Source organism: Moschus berezovskii, chromosome 8 (assembly GCF_049115385.1).
Source record: "Moschus berezovskii isolate FMDL1 chromosome 8, NW_MosBer_1.0, whole genome shotgun sequence".
Lineage (NCBI taxonomy): Eukaryota > Metazoa > Chordata > Mammalia > Artiodactyla > Moschidae > Moschus > Moschus berezovskii.
In genome coordinates, this window is record NC_142467.1 from 40181199 (window position 1) to 40199569 (window position 18371).

General features: G+C 43.1%; 1 pseudogene; it reads left to right on the top strand.

Annotated features, from left to right (window-relative positions):
* LOC148777039 (uncharacterized) overlaps window positions 1-17718 on the top strand; it is a 78248-nt pseudogene extending 60530 nt beyond the window's left edge.
* Window positions 17719-18371: the final 653 nt, after the last annotated feature.

Here is an 18371-nt window from a genome sequence, read left to right on the forward strand (position 1 = left end):
GTAACGTGATTTGTTTCAATTAACTATTGAATATGAGGGATCATGGGAATCCCTGAATTTATAGCCATTCTGAAGTGTGGGTGGTCCCTGAGACTTAAGGATGGTGTCTGAAGTGGAGGCAATCCGTCAATGACTTTGCCTTTAACTTATGGGGTCTGTACTAAGTCCAAGTAATTAGGGTTGGAATTGAAACAAATTGCAGAACACCTAGTTGGTGTCAGAGAGTTTGTGTCTGAACAATGTGGAAAATGAGACCATTTGCTACTGATGTGATAGAAAAGGTCATTTAGGGCAGAACCTCAAGAAATATGGGCATTTGATGCAATGTTCCCTATGGGGTCGCAAAGTATCCAACACAACTGAGTGACTAAACGACAAGAAGGGGAGGAAGGCGCTCAGGACACAAGTGGAGAGGCTCACCTTAAATGGGAAAGGTGTGGTTTCCACTGGAATAGGTGGACTGCCAAACCACCCTACCTGTCTCCTGAGAAATCTGTATGTGGGTCAAGAAGCAACAGTTAGAACTGGACACGGAACTGTAAGGGGAAACACACTGACTGAAACTGCCACCCTGGCCAGGCACCATAGTAACCATTTGCACGAGCTATCTTATGAGAGGAGGTCCTAGTAAGGAATACAGGAACTAACAAGCCACCACCAACCAGAAAGTTGGGGAAAGGTCAAAAGGAGACACCATGTGCCCTACCACCTCCCAGAATCCTCCTCGCTGGCATCCATTTTGGTTGAGCAATGTGTAAGCCACCAGGAAGGATCCTGAGTCAGAGTGACTGGCCAAAGAAAACCTGGAAACTAATCTCATCACCATAAAACCTGAGACTCTGAGCCACATGACAGAGCAGTTCTTCTGGGTTCCTTTAGCTACTGCTCTCTGCTTGGGTGCACCTTCCCAATAAAGTCTCTTGCTTTGTTAGCTCATATTCTGCCTTGGACAATTCATTTCTGAGTGTTAGACAAGAGCCCACTCTCAGGCCCTGGAAGGGTTTCCTCTTCCTGCAACAGTACAATGGATTGGTTCCAAATTGGGAAAGGAGTACAACAAGGCTATATTCTGTCATCCTGTTTACTTAACTTCTATGCAGAGTACATCATGAAAAATGCCGAGCTGGATGAATCACAAACTGGAATCAAGATAACCAGGAAAAATATCAACAACTTCAGATATGCAGATGATACCACCATAATCGGAGAAGGCAATGGCAAGCCACTCCAGTACTATTGCCTGGAAAATCCCATGGATGGAGGAGCCTGGTGGGCTGCAGTCCATGGGGTCGCTGGGAGTAGCAGCAGCAACCACCATAATGCCAGAAAGTGAAGAGGAACTAAAAAGAGGGTGAAAGAGGAGAGTGAAAAAGTTGGCTTAAAACTCAACATTCAGAAAACTAAGATCATGGCATCTGGTCCCGTCACTTCATGGCAAATAGATGGGGGAAAAATGGAAACAGTAAAAGATTTTCTTTTCTTGGACTCCAAAATCACCACGGACAGTGACTGAAGCCATGAGATTAAAAGATTCTTGCTTCTTGGAAGAAAAACTATGATAAACCTAGACAGCATACTAAAAAGCAGAGACATCACTTCATCAACAAAGGTCCATCTAGTCAAAGCTATGGTCTTTCCAATAGTCATGTATGGATGTGAGAGTTGGACCCTAAAGAAGGCTGAGCGCTGAAGAACTAATGCTTTCGAATTGTGGTGCTGGAGTAGAATCTTGAGAGTCCCTTGGACAGCAAGATCAAACCAGTCAATTCTAAAGGAAATCAACCCTGAATATACATTGGAAGGATTGATGCTGAAGTTGAAGCTCCAATACTTTGGCCACCTGATACAAAGAGCATTGAAAAAGCATTGGACTCATTGGAAAAGACCCTGATGTTGGGGAAGATAGAAGGCAAAAGCAGAAGGGTGTAGCAAAGGATGAGATGGTTAGGTAGCATCACTGACTCAGTGGAACTGAATTTGAGCAAGCTCCAGGAGATAGTGGAAGATGGAGGAGCCTGGAATGCTCCAGTCCATGTGGTTTCAAAGAGTCAGACACAACTTAGGGATTGAACAATAACAGGTGCTATCATGCTGACCCTTTCTAGGGTTTTCAAGAAACTTGAAACTTGAACCATTCAAGTTTCAAAACTAATTCTTTCTCCACTAAAAAAAGCTACCCACTGGCCTCCAGTTTCTACTGACCTTATTCCGGCTAATTCCACTCTCTCTCTAGTCTTTTATCTGTTTGAGGCCTGGTGCCCTTCAATCTAATCTCTCTAATTAGCAAAATAGTTCTACTCATTTGCATTATTTAAGCAGCATTTACCTAGAAAGTCCCAAAGGTGATATGTAAATCACATGGACCATCTGGAGATCCCAAAACTGAGATTATAGAACTATACATGAATTAAACCTTGAGATCCCAGAACTGAAATTATAGAACTATAAACTAATTAAATTTCATCTGGTTTGTGGTGCCATTGAGGAAATCCTGCTTCCCAAAGTAAAGTAAAAAACAAGATCTACACAGTATGCTGTCACCAGAAGTAGTTCAGGGATCTTCTTCTATAGCCTGTCTCATCCCTCCCCACCCACTTCAAATTCTTCAAGTACTCCAAGGTCACATAGTGTTTGATAAGCAATGTTCAACAATTGTTATCCTCCAGACATTTTAAACTTCTTCACCAAAGTTTTATGGAACATAGTAGTCTATGAACTTGTATTGCAAAGGGAACTGGCACCTCATGCCAAAAAGCCTGAATTTTTTCACTTTTTAAATTGTACTTTTTTGTTAAAAGTCATACACATTTTGTATTATCCTTTATATCTGTGTTATGTTTGTTACAGGGAAGAACAAAATCTGACTACATATTGGATTTGGTTGTTTAACTTTAACCTTTGTTTCTTGTTGCTTTTGTTCCCTAAAAAGGATACTGTCTTTACAAAATGGCCTGCCTCAAGAAACCCTGCCCCTGTGCCTGAATGTTAAACCAAAGTGCCTTTGTTCAGAGAAACATTCTGACCTGGCCCACCTGTGAATGGCTGCAAGAAAAAAAAAACTAACACATACCCAACCCAACGCTGGCCATTCCAGGAGATATATGCAAGAATAGGGCCTTTTTACTTTACTTCCTCACCTCTTTCCCCTCAGTTCAGTTCATTTCAGCCACTCAGTCGTGTCCGACTCTTTGAGACCCCATGAACCACAGCACTCCAGGCCTCCCTGTTCATCACCAACTCCCGGAGTTCACTCAAACTCATGTCCATCGAGTTGGTGATGCCATCCAGCCATCTCATTCTCTGTCGTCCCCATCTCCTTCTACCCCCAATCCCTCTCAGCATCAGACTCTTTTCCAGTGAGTCAACTCGTCACATGAGGTGGCCAAAGTATTGGAGTTTCAGCTTTAATATCAGTCCTTCCAATGAACACCCAGGACTGATCTCCTTTAGAATAGACTGGTTGGATCTCCTTGCAGTCCAAGGGACTCTCAAGAGTCTTCTCCAGCACCACAGTTCAAAAGCATCAATTCTTCGGCGATCAGCTTTCTTCACAGTCCAACTCTCACATCCATACGTGACTACAGGAAAAACCATAGCCTTGACTAGATGGACCTTGGTTGGCAAAGTAATGTCTCTGCTTTTTAATATGCTATCTAGGCTGGTCATAACTTTCCTTCCAAGGAGTAAGTGTCTTTTAATTTCATGGCTGCAGCCACCATCTGCAGTGATTTTGGAGACCAGAAAAATAAAGTCTGACACTGTTTCCACATCTATCTGCCATGAGGTGATGGGACCAGATGCCATGATCTTTGTTTTCTGAATGTTGAGCTTTAAGCCGACTTTTTCACTCTCCTCTTTCACTTTTATCAGGAAGCTCTTTAGTTCTTCTTCACTTTGTGCCATAGAGGTGGTGTCATCTGCATATCTGAGGTTATTGATATTTCTCCCAGCAATCTTGATTCCAGCTTGTGCTTCTTCCAGCCCAGCGTTCCTCATGATGTACTCTGCATATAAGTTAAATAAGCAGGGTGACAATATACAGCCTTGACATACTCCTTTTCCTATTTGGAACCAGTCCATTGTTCCATGGCCAGTTCTAACTGTTGCTTCCTGACCTACATACAGATTTCTCAGGAGGCAGGTCAGGTGGTCTGGTATTCCCATCTCTTTCAGAATTTTCCAGTTTATTGTGATCCACACAGTCAAAGGCTTTGGTATAATCAATAAGATGGAAATAGATGTTTTTCTGGAATTCTCTTGCTTTTTCAATGATCCAATGGAAGTTGGCAATTTGATCTCTGGTTCCTCTGCCTTTCCTAAATCCAGCTTGAACATCCGGAAGTCCATAGTTCACATACTGCTGAAGCCTGGCTTGGAGAATTTTGAGCATTACTTTATTAGCGTGTGAGATGAGTGCAATTGTGTGGTAGTTTGAGCATTCTTTGGCATTGCCTTTCTTTGGGACTGAAATGAAAACTGACCTTTTCCAGTCCTGTGGCCACTGCTGAGTTTTCCCAAATTTGCTAGCATATTGAATGCAGCACTTTCACAGCATCATCTTTTAGGATTTGAAATAGCTCAACTGGAATTCCATCACCTCCACTAGCTTTGTTCGTTTAGATGCTTCCTAAGGCCCACTTGACTTCACATTCCACAATGAGTGATCACATCATCGTGATTATTTGGGTCGTGAAGATCTCTTTTGTATAGTTCTTCTGTGTATTCTTGCCACCTCTTCTTAATATCTTCTGCATCTGTTAGGTCCATATCATTTCTGTCCTTTCTTGAGCCCATCTTTGCATGAAATGTTCCCTTGGTATCTCTAATTTTCTTGAAGAGATCTCTACTCTTTCAATTCTATTGTTTTCCTCTATTTCTTTGCATTGATTGCTGAGGAAGGCTTTCTTATCTCTCCTTGCTGTTCTTTGGAACTCTGCATTCAAATGGGTATATCTTTTCTTTTCTCCTTTGCTTTTTGCTTCTATTCTTTTCACAGCTATATGTAAGGCCTCCTCAGACAGTCATTCTGCTTTTTTGCATTTCTTTTTCTTGGGGATGGTCTTGATCCCTGTCTCCTGTACAATGTCATGAACCTCCATTCACAGTTCATCAGGCACTCTATCAGATCTAGTCCCTTAAATCTATTTGTCACTTCCAGTGTATAATCATAAGGGATTTGATTGAGGTCATACCTGAATGGTCTAGTGGTTTTCCCCAGTTTCTTCAATTTTCTTCAATTTAAGTCTGAATTTGGCAAGTGCAGCCCTGGCGCGGTGGCTGCACAGTGCTGGAGCAGCGGGTGGCCTAGTAAAGATACCCCACGTCCAAGGCAAGGTGCAGTAGCTGTGCTTTGCCGGAACAGCCGTGAAGAGATTCCCCACATCCAAGGTAATAGAAACCCCAGTAAGATGGTAGGTGCTAAGAGAGGGCATCAGAGGGCAGACAGACTGAAACCACAATCACAGAAAACTAGCCAATCTGACCACATGGGCCACAGCCTTGTCTAACTCAATGAAACTAAGCCATGCCGTGTAGGGCCACCCAAGATGATGGGTCATGGTGGAAAGATGTGACAAAATGTGGTCCACTGGAGAAGGGAACAGCAAACCACTTCAGTATTCTTGCCTTGAGAACTCCATGAACAGTTAGAAAAGGCAAAAAGATAGGACACTGAAAATGAACTCCCCAATGGGTAGGTGCCCAATATGCTACTGGAGATCAGAGGAAAAATAACTCCAGAAAGATTGAAGGGACGGAGCCAAAGCAAAAACCACACCCAGTTGTGGATGGGACTGGTTATAGAAGCAAGGTCCGATGCTGTAAAGAGCAATATTGCATAGGAACCTGGAATGTTAGGTCCATGAATCGAGGCAAATTGGAAGTGGTCAAACAGGAGATGGCAAGAGTGAATGTCAACATTCTAGGAATCAATGAACTAAAATGGACTGGAATGGGTGAATGTAACTCAGATGACCACTATATCTACTACTGTGGGCAGGAATCCCTTAGAAGAAATGGAGTAGCCATCATGGTCAACAAAAGAGTCCGAAATGCAGTACTTGGATGCAATCTCAAAAACAACAGAATGATCTCTGTTCGTTTCCAAGGCAAACCATTCAACATCACAGTAATCCAAGTCTATGTCCCAACCAGTAATGCTGAAGAAGCTGAAGTTGAACGGTTCTATGAAGACCTATAAGAGCTTTTAGAACTAACACACAAAAAAGATGTCTTTTTCATTATCAGTTCAGTTCAGTTCAGTCGCTCAGTCGTGGCCGACTCTCCGCGACCCCATGAATCACAGCACGCCAGGCCTCCCTGTCCATCACCAACTCCCGGAGTACACTCAAACCCATGTCCACAGAGTCAGTGATGCCATCCAGCCATCTCATTCTCTGTCGTCCCCTTCTCCTCCTGCCCCCAACCTTTCCCAGCATCAGAGTCTTTTCCAGTGAGTCAACTCGTCGCATGAGGTGGCCAAAGTATTGCAGTTTCAGCTTTAGCATCAGTCCCTCCAATGAACATCCAGGATTGATCTCCTTTAGAATAGACTGGTTGGATCTCCTTGCAGTATAAGGGACTCTCAAGAGTCTTCTCCAACACCACAGTTCAAAAGCATCGATTCTTCGGCGATCAGCTTTCTTCACAGTCCAACTCTCACATCCATACATGACCACGGGAAAAACCATTGCCTTGACTAGACGGACCTTGGTTGGCAAAGTAATGTCTCTGCTTTTTAATATACTATCAAGGTTGGTCATAACTTTCCTTCCAAGGAGCAAGCGTCTTTTAATTTCATGGCTGCAATCAGCATCTGCAGTGATTTTGGAGCCCCAAAAAACAAAGTCTGACACTGTTTCCACTGTTTTTCCATCTATTTCCCATGAAGTGATGGGACCAGATGCCATGATCTTTGTTTTCTGAATGTTGAGCTTCAAGCCAACCTTTTCACTCTCCTCTTTCACTTTCATCAAGAGGCTTTTGAGTTCCTCTTCACTTTCTGCCATAAGGGTAGTGTCATCTGCATATCTGAGGTTATTGATATTTCTCCCAGCAATCTTGATTCCAGCTTGTGCTTCTTCCAGCCCAGCGTTCCTCATGATGTACTCTGCATATAAGTTAAATAAGCAAGGTGACAATATACAACCTTGACGTACACCTTTTCCTATTTGGAACCAGTCTGTTGTTCCATGTCCAGTTCTAACTGTTATTATAGGGGACCGGAATGCAAATATAGGAAGTCAAGAAACACCTGGAATAACAGGCAAATTTGGCCTGGAATACAGAATTAAGCAGGGCAAAGGCTAATCGAGTTTTGCCAAAAGAACGCACTGGTCATAGGAAACACCCTCTTCCAACAACACAAGAGAAGACTCTACACATGGACATCACCAGATGGCCAACACTGAAATCAGATTGATTATATTCTTTGAAGCCAAAGATGGAGAAGCTCTATACAGTGAGCAAAAACAAGACTGGGAGCTGATTGTGGCTCAGATCATGAACTCCTTATTGCCAAATTCAGACTTAAATTGAAGAAAGAAAGCTCTCATTCAAACCCAATTATGCCAGCACCTTGACTTCACACTTTCAGCCTCCAGAACTGTGAGAAATAAATATCTGCTGTTTAAACCACCTAGTTTATGGTATCTCATTATGGCAATCCCAGCAGATTAAAACAGTCTTCTAAGGCTTTCCCTCCCTCGTTTTCTAGACTGTGCTCTCTACTTTTATCCCCTCCACAAGGGGAAGCTGTTATCTTAGTACAACAGGAGTCATCCCAGGTCACTGCTGACTGGTTCCCAATGGATGAGTACCTCCCTCTTTTCCCACTCAGACCATGGTTGATTGGCTCAGGGACAGGCACCTGATCTAGGTTGGACCAAATAGAATTTTCACAGGCTCTGGAGAACTCACAATGAGGAAGTAATTATCCAGTGACAGAAGCAGAAAATGTAAAATTAGGAAACACTGGTGGACATTTTTCTACCATGTTGATAATGACACCAATACAGGGCAGAGTAGATGTAACAACCAAAGAGTCCTGACACTACTGTTTCTGCCTGTAGTTTTCCCAAGGCCCAGCTGTGACCCTGCCCTTCCCATAACTTTACAATCATGCTTGGTTTCTGGAGCTAATAAATTCCCCCTATACTTAAGCAACTTTGACAGGGATGTTTGTCACTGGCTCTAAGAGGAATTAAATGTAATTCAGAAAGCAGAACCAAGATTGGGAGACTAATAAATACTTGTTGATTGCCTGCTTGCCACTTATTGGCTTCAGTCTTGCTGAGAGATAACATCTTGGGAAAATATTGACTGCCATAGACTCCAACTGGGAGATGCAACTCAAGCAATTCACATTTGCAGTATTTGTGAAATTCAAGGCCGCTAACCAGCTGGAAGGGTGAAAATATATTAAGAGGCCTTCACTAAGAGCAGGGAGAAAGAGATGTTACACAAGGGTAATACACTCAAAATGATGACAAGAAGTAAAGGAGCGGGAAGTAGTCTGGGCCACGTCTCTGATCAGGAGACGTGGCTCTCCATCCTGGACCTTCTTGGCCCACAGTGTGCCAAGCACTGTAGGTGGCAGTTGCCAGTGCAGATCTACTGTCTAGAAAGAGTAGAGGTGGTCATTGGGAAGTTCCTTCCTTAGATGGAGCATTGGATATCACCAGTCTGGACCAGCCAGACTGTATAAGAGGGGCCTCAGGTGTCACTACATTGACCAAGGAGAAGAACATGGGCTTCCAAATCAAGGTGGCAGGGTAACAATACAGCAGGGACAGAGAACTGTGCCAGACAGAAATGGGGGCCAAATGGAGAGCAAAGGGCTGTTCCTATTTGGCTGGTGATTATGAGGACCTAGGGAAACTAGATCTTGTGATATAAGAAACAAACAACAAAAATTAGATCATCATGTGAAATCTCACTGTTTTAAAATGTGTCAAAAACAACAACAAAAACCCAAACACTGTCTTGGTAAAAACTAAACAACAATAACAAAACACTATGCCTTCATACCAAACATGAAGCATGGCCTTTGCACAGTATGGTGTATATGTGAAATTATGACATTAAGTCACATAATGCCTTATCATATCAATGTCAGCAGGAGAGCTACCAAGTACTACCAGGATCTACACATTAGAGATGCCTGATTTGCCTAAATGTAAAGTCGATGGCCCTGCATCCTGACAAGTAAAACTGATGGAGCCAGCATGTATACTAGTTAAACTAGTAACGTGTGCCAAATACGAGAACCCTGAGCTTCCATTAGCACATGATTGACACTTGAGCCCACAGGAGGGCTCATGCTGTCCCAATGCTCTCCTGATGTTTGAGGGTCCCTTCTTTGGCTGGGGACTCTGGACCTCACTCTAGATCCAGTCTCTGGTGCTAGGTTAGGTGTTTGCTGGAAAGAGAGCTTTAATCCACATTCACATAGAAATGTAGGGATACTGTGGCCTCCCCTGTCCCAAAGGAATGTGTATGAGCTTATGTAAAGGTGTATCTTAATAGGAAGGTTTGGTTTAAATGAGATGGTCTCATATTGGATGATCTTTTACTATGTTCCATAATTTTATAAGAAATAGGAATCATTCGGAAAGTCTACCTCTGGAATTTTCCACCTGTTATACCAAAGGCATGGAGTCAATACTGAAGGCTTTAGACTTCCAAATATAAGCAGTCAGTCCCCCAAAAATGACAGAGTGAGGCTGGCATGTATGTCTCAATGGATACTCTGATTCCCAGTTTCTTGTTCTTTCTCTCCCTCTATTCTGATGCCAACTCTATTTCCTGGCTCTCCAAGGTTAGAAGACACAAAGAAGTCTAAAGTCATTAGCCAAAATCTTTCTTTTGCAGAGAAAATGGCAAATTTATAAAGGGACCAAAGAGAAAAAGAAGACGAGGCAGAAAAATCAGGGGGTGGACATTCTAAAATTAACTCATTCATCTATATTTAATTCTCTTGGTTCTTTATGTTGTTCAACATTTATTTTCCCTTTACTTCTGTTTGTTTTGACAATTAGGAAGCAAAATTCAGATGTCTTTGGTGCCCGAAGGGGAAAATATTACAACAACACTTTTAACTAAGCCCTTAGACATGCAGACACATATCTCAAACTTGGTTCAGCACAAACAGATTGGGGATTTTCACCACCTAAGTCTGCAGTTTTAGGGGCTGTCAGCTCTAATCATCTATCTTGTTGATTATCCAGGTGCTTTGGGGTTTTTTCTTCACTTCATCCTGCCTACTGCCTGGATTGGCACAATGTCATATTATCAGCTTGGTGAATGAGGAAGCATGGAATAGGGGACTTAAGGAAAAGAATAGAAACACACTTTCCATCACACTGGAAGGAACCCTCTGAAAGCTTACCACTGATTCCTAAGCTAGAGTGACTCAGATTCCTTCCTGTTCAGGCAGTGGGTAGCTGGGGACATCAGCCTTGGCGATGAGCAAGAGATATAACCAGTAGTCCTAACATCCCACTTGAACAAAGTTCTAGACTCTTCTTTTCAATCTAGGGGTGAGAGTCATCTGAGAGATGTATATTTGTATCAGACAAAGAAGTAAGGTAGGAGTGTTAAAGCTTGGAAGTCCAAAAAGTCATCTAGATAACCTGGAGAGTGAAAGGAAGTACTGTTCATAGGTATGTGAGGACATTAGCTATGAACTGGTAGCTCTGATGTTCCCACCCTTCCTATGAATCATGGAGACAAGCAGTCCCAACCCTGTTTTGGTCACAGATCCCTTCGAATATGAGATTAAATTTATGAAATTACTCCTTGCACAAACATGTTTTGTATAAAACTTCTAGAGTTCCAGAAGTCCTTCTCACTCCAGCCATTGATCCCGAGATAGAAAATTTTTATGGCAAAGATAAAATTTTTATGGCAAAGATAAAATTTTTATGGCAAAGATACTAATCTTTGGCTTATAAAAGTATCCATTCCTTAGCCTCTGATGACTAAACTTATGGACAAAGAATGGCCCCAGAATTATTCTTTTAAGAAGAAGTGGCAAGAATACACAGAAGAACTGTATTAAAAAGGTCTTAATGACCCATAAAAGCACAATGGTGTGATCATTCATCTAGAGCCAGACATCCTGGAGAGTGAAGTCAAGTGGGCCTTAGGAAGCATCACTATGAAAAAAGCTAGTGGAGCTAACGAAATTTCAGCTGAACTATTTCAAATCCTAAAGGATGATGCTGTTAAAGTGCTGCACTCAACATGACAGCACATTTGGAAAACTCAGAAGTGGCCACAGAACTTGGACTTTCATTCTAATCCCAAAGAAAGGCAATGTCAAAGAATGTTCAAACTACTGCACAATTGCCCTCATTTCACATGCTAGGAAGGTAATGCTCAAAATCCTCCAAACTAGGCTTTACCAGTACATGAAGAGAACTTCCAGATGTTCAAGCTGGATTTAGAAAAGGCAGAGGAACCAGAGATAAAATTGCCAACATTCTTTGGATAATAGAAAAAACAAGAAAATTCCAGAAAAACATCTGCTTCTGCTTCATTGACTACTCTAAAGCCTTTGACAGTGTGGATCACAACAAACTGTGGAAGATTCTTCAAGAGATGGGAATACCAGACCACCTTATCTGCCTCCTGAGAAACCAGTATGCAGGCCAAGAAGCAACAGTCAGAACCGGACATGGAACAACAGACTGGTTCCAAATTGGGAAAGGAGTATGTCAAGGTTGTATATTGTCACCTTGCTTATTTAACTTATATGTATGGTACATCATGTGAAATGCCAGGCTGGATGAAGCTCAAGCTAGAATCAAGACTACTGGGAGAAATCTATAACCTCAAATACGCAGAAGACATCACCCTTATGGCAGAAAGTAAAGAGGAACTAAAGAGCCTCTTGATGAAGGTGACAAAGGAGAGTGAAAAAGCTGGCTTAAAACTCAGTATTCAGAAAACTAAGATCATGGCATCCAGTTGCATCACTTCATGGCAAATAGATCAGGAAAAAATGAAAACAGTGACATTTTCTTTTCTTAGGCTGCAAAATCATTGCAGATGGTGACCACAGCCATGAAATTAAAAGGTGCTTGCTCCTTGGAAGAAAAGCTTTTCCAAACCTAGACAGCATATTAAAAAACAGAGACATCACTTTGCCAACAAAGGTCCGTCTAGTCAAAGCTATGTGTTTTCCAGTAGTCATGTATGGATGTGAGAGTGGACCATGAAGAAGGCTGAGTGTTTTCAAACTGTGGTACTGGAAAAGACTCTAATGAGTCCCTTGGACAGCAAGGAGACCAAACCAGCCAATTCTAAAGGAAATCACCCTGAATACTCATTGGAAGGACTGATGCTGAAGCTGAAGCACCAATACTTTGGCCACCTGATATGAAGAGCCACTGGAAAAACTCTGATACTGGGAAAGATTGAAGGCAGGAGAAGAGGGTGACAGAGGTTGAGATCATTGGATGGCATCATTGACTCGATAACCATGAGTTTGAGTGAACTCCAGGGGATAGCGAAGGACAGGGAAGCCTGGCGTGCTGCAGTTCCATGGCTTATATAAAAGCATATAAAATGTTCTCTGCCTTGACACTATCAAGTCAGAGTTAATCTGTTTATGCCTCTTATCCAAGATTTCTCCAGTCTTTACAATCTGCCAACACTCCTACATTCCTTGTATCCCACACTGCATTCCCCACACAGCACCCAGGTAGGAGGTCAGAAAAATGAGCTGAGCCCACCCTCCCATTCCACAGCCGTCTTCGCTGCTTTGTGCTTGCCATAGCCCATATTACCATAAGTGAAGTGAAAGTTTCTCAGTTGTGTCCAACTCTATGTGAGTCCATGGACTATACTGTCTATGGAATTTTCCAGGCCAGAATACTGTAGTGGGTAGCCTTTCCCTTCTCCAGGTTCAGTTCAGTTCAGTCGCTCATTTGTGTCTGACTCTTTGCGACCCCATGAACCGCAGCATGCCAGGCCTCCCTGTCCATCACCAACCCTCAGAGTTCACCCAAACTCATATTCATCGAGTCAGTGATGCCATCTAACCATCTCATCCTCTGTCATCCCCTTCTCCTCCTGCCTTCAGTCTTTCCCAACATCAGGGTTTTTTCAAATGAGTCAGCTCTTCCCATCAGGTGGCCTAAATATTGGAGTTTCAGCTTCATCATCAGTCCTTCCAATGAACACTGATGTCCTTTAGGATGGACTGGTTGGATCTCCTTGCAATCCAAGGGACTCTCAAGGGTCTTCTCCAACATCACAGTTCAAAAGCATCAATTCTTCAGCACTCAGTTTTCTTTATAGTCCAACTCTCACATCCATGCATGACTACTGGAAAAACCATAGCCTTGACTAGACGGACCTTTGTTGACAAAGTAACATCTCTGCTTTTTAATATGCTGTCTAAGTTGGTCATAACTTTCCTTCCAAGGAGTAAGAGTCTTTTAATTTCATGGGAGCAATCACCATCTGCAGTGATTTTAGAGCCCAGAAAAATAAAGTCTGACACTGTTTCCACTGTTTCCCCATCTATTTCCCATGAAGTGATGGGACCGGATGCCATGATCTTAGTTTTCTGAATGTTCAGCTTTAAGCCAACTTTTTCACTCTCCTCTTTCACTTTCGTCAAGAGGCTCTTTAGTTCTTCTTCACTTTGTGCCATAAGGGTGGTGTCATCTGCATATCTGAGGTTACTGATATTTCTCCAGAGGATCTTCCCAATCCAGGGGTCTAATCCAGTTCTTCTGCATTGCAGGCGGATTCTTAACCATCTGAGCTACAAGGAAATTACATTTTCCTGTATGACCCCTTTAGGCACAAAGGTAGGAATTCTTATATGTTCACTGCATTAGCCTCAGTACCTAAAGAGTGTTTGGTGCATAAAAGGTATCCCATACATGTTTTGTGAATGAAAATTCATTGAATGGAAAGCTAACATTTTTGAGCACCTACTACATGCCAGATGTGTAAACACTTTTTTACAAATACTGTTTCATTTCTTCTTTGCAATAATCCAATGAGGGAAGTATTATTATTTTAATTTTACAGATAATTTTTTAAATTATTTTAGTTTTTACAGATAAGGAGACTGAGACTTAGAAAGATTATGGAAGATGGCCAATGCCACAGAGCAGTGAATGATGGAGCCAAGATTCACTCCGGCATCTGTGCTCCCAGATACTGTGATTTAAAGTCATTACATGAAATACCCTAAGGCATGAGTTATTCTGTGTTACAAATGGGACATCTTGACCTCCGTTTCCTGTTTTTGCCTAAGCTGTTTTCTGTTATTCTAACAGATGAGGAGATAAACCTGATCTATTTCACATAACACACTACAACATTTCTTCCCATAGCATGTTTGGAAAAGGATTTGGAACACTAGACCTTGAAATTACATGACATTACTCACTTTCCACCACCCTCACACAAACAATATCCACTACATAAGAAGTTCGGTTGGAGAACGCCAGTGGTCCCAATTGAACATTGATGACATGTCTGAAGTAGGAGCCAAAGAACCCCACACTTGCTCAGAATGATGCATTGCACCTGCAAAGCTGCAATGACACATTCATTTCTCATTCATGGGGAGAGTGGGACACCTCTGGAAAGAATGGTCTGGAGCAGGCAACTAGACCAAAAGACAAGCAAGATGTCAATGTGAAAGGGTAGGACCACCTTCCAAAATAGAGCTCTCACTGCCTTCCATGCTGTGGCTAAGATGCTATTGCAAGGAGACAGATTTGAGTTCCTAAATCACCAAGCAGGAAAAAAAATCATCTATGCAAAATCTGTATTAACATCCACATTTCCATAAATGCCAACCCTTTGTGTGCTAATCAGGGCCATCCTTTATTTATTTCTATTAGTGATATTGCAGAAGGTTCAAATACAGAGGATCCCCTTTTTTCCCCTCCAAAGCCTCAGTCGGGCTAGAGATCTCCACATTAAGATATTAAAGATTTCTGACAAAATTAACTCATTTGGTATGCACAGACATGCCAGGAATTGGTCTGGAGGACACAGAAATGGAAAAAAAAAAAAAACAGACCTTTTGTCTCTTGTCCTCCTATGGCTAGACTTCAAGTTATGCTAAGGATGTAATATTACGTCATGATCAGCAGTATACCATCAAAAACTGTGGTGCTACTGAGTCATTCAACAGGACCAGAGACCCAGAAATGAGCATCTCAAAGCATCTTAGTTACAGCACTCTGATTACAGGGTTTTCTAGTAGGATCTCAGAAGTTGTGATGCTGCCCACTAGACTTAGACTATCTAGACCAGAATCACTGTGGGTGCTGGTGTAAAGGCAGATTCCTAGGTCCCATCCTCTGTCTATGAAATCAGAATCTCTGAGGGCTCAATCCAGGAAAGTATGTGCATGTTAACAATCTTCTAGGGAGAGTCTGATGCTCATCCTTCATGTAACCACTCGTCTAGGAATCACAGCTCTAGATCCCTAAGCCTACATTTGGGATCCAGAGAGTTGACTTGTCACTTTATGTTCTTTTTCACCTTGTTGATTCTTCTCATTGTGTTAGAATAAAACCATCTATTTAGAGCTGACTGAGAATTTATTGACTGCTTCAGATTTACAAATCAGGAGAGGCATGTCCAAATCTGTCACTAAGTAGTTACAGTAAACTTGGACACGTTACTTAACTCTCTAAGCCTCAAGCTACTCATCTGTTAACTGGGGAGTGATACCTACCTCTTGGTATTTTTGAAGGGATTAATGTCATAATACTCAAAATGTGATTATAATACATAATACAGTGCTTGACAGGAGCAGGATAACAACAATGGTGGTGCTGGGGGTGGTGGGGGTGACATTGAGGCTCATAACCAGAAGGAGGGTCGCTGACAGTCATGTAGTCCCAGGTTTGGAATCTGAGAATTTGATGAAGTGAGATAAGTAAAAGAATGATGAGGAAATGTATATGAGGGTGTTTGTCAGGGACAGAGGGAGCACTCTAATTTTAGAGTTCTGCAAACTATATCCCTTGGATCAAATACAACCTGATATCTGCTTGTAAATAAAGTTTTATTGGAATGCAGCTACATCATGTGTTTACATTCTGTCTATGGCTACTTGCAAGCTATAATAAAAGAAATGAGTAGTTGTGACAGAGACCATATGGCCCACAGAACCTAAAATATTTTGTTTGGTCCTTTTCAGATGAAGTTTGCCAATTCCTACCCTAGTGGGTTGCAAGAGGGGCTTTTACACCAGAAGAGGTGTAAAATCATATTTTCCACTCCCAACTAAATTCATGTGTAAAGCCATGACCCCAGCATGAAGTTTTAGAGACAAGGCCTTTATGAAGGTAACTAATCTGATTTAATAGGGTTCATGTCCTTATAAGAAGAGGAAGAGACATCAGAGCTTGCTCTTTCCACGTCTGCATAGAGGAAAGACCACGTGAGGACACAGTGAGAAGGTGGCTGTCCACAAGCCAGGAAGAGAGACCTCACTAGAAGACAATACCTTGATCTTGGAACTACAGCCTCCAGAACTGTGAGAAAACAAATTCATGCTACTGAAACCATCCAGGGGGTGGTCCTAAAATGGCAGAGGAATAGGACAGGGAGACCACTTTCCCCCTACAAATTCATCGAAAGAACATTTGAACGCTGAGCAAATTCCACAAAACAACCTCTGAACGCTGGCAGAGGACACCAGGCACCCAGAGGCAGACCATTGTCTTCAAAAGGAGGTAGAAAATATAAAAGATAAAAAGAGAGACAAAAGAGTTAGGGATGGAGATCCATTCCGGGGAGGGAGTCATAAAAGAGGAGAAGTTTCCAAACACCAGGAAACCCTCTCACCGGTGGGTCTGTGGGAAGTTTTGGAATCTCAGAGGGCAACATAACCAGGAGAAAAATAAATAAATAAAACCCACAGATTATGTGCCTAACGGCAACTCCCAGAGGAGAAGTAGCCCAGACCCTCGCGTCCACCACCAGCAAGCGGGGGCTGAACAGAGAGGCCCGGGTTGCATTGCTTAGGGTAAGGACCAGGCCTGAATGCCCTGAGGGCAATCTGAGGGCGCTAACATGAGATAGCAACCCAAACTGTGGGATAGCCAGAGGGAGAGAGAGGAAAAAAAAGAGAGAGAGAGAGAGAACTTTCCCGCAAAAAGCCCTAACCTAAGTCACTGCCGCGCTGCTCATACAACAAAGGACTGAGTGAATACTGGAGGAGAGCTAGCCAGCAGTGGACCAGCCCATCCCCCAACAGATGCAGGGAGGCAGGCCGGCGTCAGCCAGAGCGGGAAAGGGGCAATCTCAGCCCCAGAGAGGGCATCCTCTATCAAACTGCGAGCTGGCTCCCAGTTACTAGCCAAGTCTTCTTGGGATCCTGGATGGTTGACATCCACCACGAGGGTCACAGCCTGAGATCAGCTCCCCAGAGGAGACACATGGCACACCTAAGACAATGCTCCTGCTGCACACCCAGGAAACCCAGCGGCTGGGGCGGGGGAGGCAATAAGACGCACCATACCGGAGGAGAGTGTACTCGCCAAGCACCTGGTCACCTGAGCTGCTCGGACCTGGGAAGGGCACAAAACACAGGCCCAACTGAGTTTGCACCTTTGTGGAATACCCAAGAACCTGAACCTGAGCGGCTTAGACCTGGGAAGTGCATGCAACCCAGGGCCCACTTTAGACAGCTCCCCTGCAGAGCAGCCTGGAGCCTGAGCAGTGTAGACTGGGAAAGTACACACGCTGTAAGCAGGGGCAAACCCAATGTGGCTGAGACACTGTGAACACTCCCCACACATGCCAGTGATATTTGTTTGCAGTTTTCCTCCCTCCCCACAGCAAGACTGAACAAGTGAGCCTAAAATAAGTGACCACCTTTGCCCCCTTGTGTTAGGGCAGAAATTAGACACTGAAGAGACTTGCAAACAGAAGAAGCCAAAATAAACAGAGGGAATTGCTTTGGAAGTGACAGGTGCAACAGATTAAAACCCATAGTTAGCACCAACTACATTGGAAGGGGCCTATCGATCTTGAGACAGAGAAGGCAATGGCAACCCACTCCAGCACTCTTGCTTGGAAAATCCCATGGACATAGGAGCCTGGTTGGCTGCAGTCCATGGGGTCGCGAAGAGTCTAACACGACTGAGCGACTTCACTTTCACTTTTCACTTTCATGAATTGGAGAAGGAAATGGCAACCCACTCTAGTGTTCTTTCCTGGAGAATCCCAGGGACTGGGGAGCCTCGTGGGCTGCCGTCTATGCAGTCGCACAGAGTCGGACACGACTGAAGCAACTCAGCAGCAGCAGCATTGATCTTGAGAAGTATAAGCTGGAACAAGGAACTATATGAAACTAAACAGACCCTACACTGCCTGAA